Raw genomic sequence first — 2,979 nt, 5'->3', positions numbered from 1 at the left:
CTTGTAACTCTTTCTTCCCTCAACATAACTAGACGATTGGTTGTTAAGTGGGTATTTCCAATTCAAGGCCAATGAGCTTTTTGAACTATTGAAATTGTACAAGCTCGAGTGTAGCTAAAGGTTACACTCACAAGTAGCCTAATTTTTTAAAACATTCTTTCCAATACATTGATCCAGTATGTTTTCACAACATAATTCACGAGACTCGTATACATTAAACATACCAAATTTATACTAATTTTCGTCAGGTCCTGTTTAAAATTGAGCATATCCATCCAACGCAACCTGTGCAAATTAACATTCTTCCAATACAGTTCCCTACCAGTATTTAACAACATTACATTCACGAGACTCGTATAACATTAACTACCAAAATAGTATACTAATTCGGTAGAGTCTGTTTAAAAATTGAGCATATCCATCCACGCACCTGTGCAAATTACCATATTCCATACAGTTCATACCATTAATTTCACAACATACCTTCACGGAGACTCGTATACATTAAACCTACCAAAATAGTATCTAAGTTCGGCAGAGTCCTGTTTTAAAAATTGAGCATAGCCATCCCGCACCTGTGCAAATATAACATTCTTCCAATACAGTTCATACCAGTATGTTTTCACAACATTACATTCACGAGAAACTCGTATACATTAAACATCCAAAAATAGTACACTAAATTATACCCTCTGCTTGTCACTTTACAACCTATTGCTGCTCTATAGATTCAGAATTAAATTACATTATGTACAAATGATACTCCAAACAATTGAAATAAAAATGATATCCAAACAATTTGAAATAAGGAGAATCATATATTCTATACACAAATAGAGATGCTGTTCTAAATGAAGTCATTAGTAAATACATTTTTGAAATGAATGAATAAATACATTATGTACAAATGAGCTCCGTAAACATACATCTGATTACAAATCAAAAATTTATGAAACTAATTCACAACTGCATATATCGGCTACTCGGTACCGCATGGAGGTCGTCTCCCTGGTGTCGGGGTGGCTGCCGTCTGTGTTCTTGCCCCTCACCTGGCTTGCTCCTCCCCGCACCTGTCTGGTGTCCGGTTCACGTCGAGTGGCTACAATGTCTGTCGTGTCCCGCCCCACGTACTGGAGATCCCTCTCTAGGTGAAGCTGACGAAGGAGCTATGTCGTATGTAGTCTCTGGACGAGTCTCCCGAACCTGGCAAGCCGGTGCGTCCACCTCCTCCTCATCGAGAGGGTCGTCCAGTAAGTACGACATCGACGGCGTCGCGGCAGAGTCAGATTGATAATCGCCGGTCTACTGGAGGGTCCCGCGAATATCAGCAGCGGATGGCCCAAACACATACTCCTCATGTACAATGGGTGGTGAGAAGGTCGGACATCGATGGACGGCTGGAGGTAGCTGCTCTACCCCCTCGTACTGGAGCTGCTCGACCACCTCGTTGAGCCTGCATCCGGCGCATCCCTGGGGTAGGGATCCGTCGCCCGTCCTCGTAGACAATCTCCAAACCAACTCTCGCTAAACATCGCTCACAACAGGGTCTGATGATAGCGACTCCCCTGGTGTAATACGTCAGCCTGCATCATACGAAAACTAGTGTTTAAAACATTGAACTACTAATCAACACGGTAACAAATTAGGTACACGTTTGAGTAAGCGTACGAGGCTCATGTAGACCGCCGCAGTCCTATCTACGAAGCGACGTGTGATCGACCTGTACCACGCATAATATGGATCCTCCGGACGCATCGGGCCATCTGCCTCGGACTCCCTCGACAATGTAGTCGCGCCTATGTACCCACATACTCACGTACATGGCGTGCTCCGCTGCCCAATCTGTGTTCCCCGACCCGCGACCATCAATCTCGTGCAAGTCCTCCCCACGTACATCCACCCCTGAGGTACAGAAGCGACCGGGAATCCCTGTCGAAAGCCAAAACTGGCGCATCACTCGGTCTGGAGATGCCACTCGACAATATGAAAACATATGAGTGGCACTTGGGCAACCTAGAGGTCTGATCCAACTGCATAACCAGGTGGTAGGTCGGCAACAATGTCATCCGTGTAGGGCGCCCATATGAACTGCGCGTAGACATATAGTAAATGTCAGAGCTGGGACGGGAATATATGCAAAGGTTGAAATAGCCGTAAATACACAGAACGGAGACTACCTCGTGCTCCCGGTGCATGTCCAGCTCGAATCTGTACCAGGGCAGCGTGTGTTGCGCAACATTAGGCGCCAACAATTGATCCCTCCACCCTGTACACAATAGAACGTACGTAGCAAGGTTTGTAACCACTGCCTACGTACGACAACTGAAGCAAATTATTTTTAGTTGAGTTACTAACCTCCACGCGAGTGGAGCTGGGTCAATCGGTCGTCCGTCCTCATCCCTCTGAATAAGATGTCGGACACCGCGGTGCGTAGGAGCTAACGGCGTGAATCTCTCCCATGCCTAAACCTGCAATAAGCGGAGTGCTCCTCCGATCTGTGAGTGCGACACGTTAGCGGCGCGGCACATCTCCCGGTACAGCCAAGCTAACGTCGCAGCACCCCAACTATAATGGCGTATCTCTGCTCGCTCCGCGAGCAGTGGTAGGAACATCAAGTGTGCGTAACTCCCCGATAGGTCGCAGAACAGCGTCCCACATATCAATCGCAGCATGTGGGCACGTGCGTGACACGCTATAGTCTGATCATCAGCATCAGCCAGAAGCTGGCGAAACATCTCCCCCTCTAGAAACCGCATGCGAATGCGGGCACCAACAAGCTCACTGTCTGGGGGCACCACTCCTAACAATCTCTTGCATATGCGGCGAAGTCCTCCCCCCTGACCGACGCCTCCATCCTGTACTGGTCCAGCTGTACGACCAGTGACAGGCAACCCATCAATCGGTAGCCCGAACAACACTGCGACATCCTGTAATGTGATAGTCGCCTCCCCGTGCAGCAAGTGGAAAGTGTGTGTCTCT

This window comes from Malania oleifera, chromosome 9 (genome assembly GCF_029873635.1).
Source record: "Malania oleifera isolate guangnan ecotype guangnan chromosome 9, ASM2987363v1, whole genome shotgun sequence".
NCBI lineage: Eukaryota > Viridiplantae > Streptophyta > Magnoliopsida > Santalales > Ximeniaceae > Malania > Malania oleifera.
Note: the sequence above shows the minus strand (reverse complement) of the source record.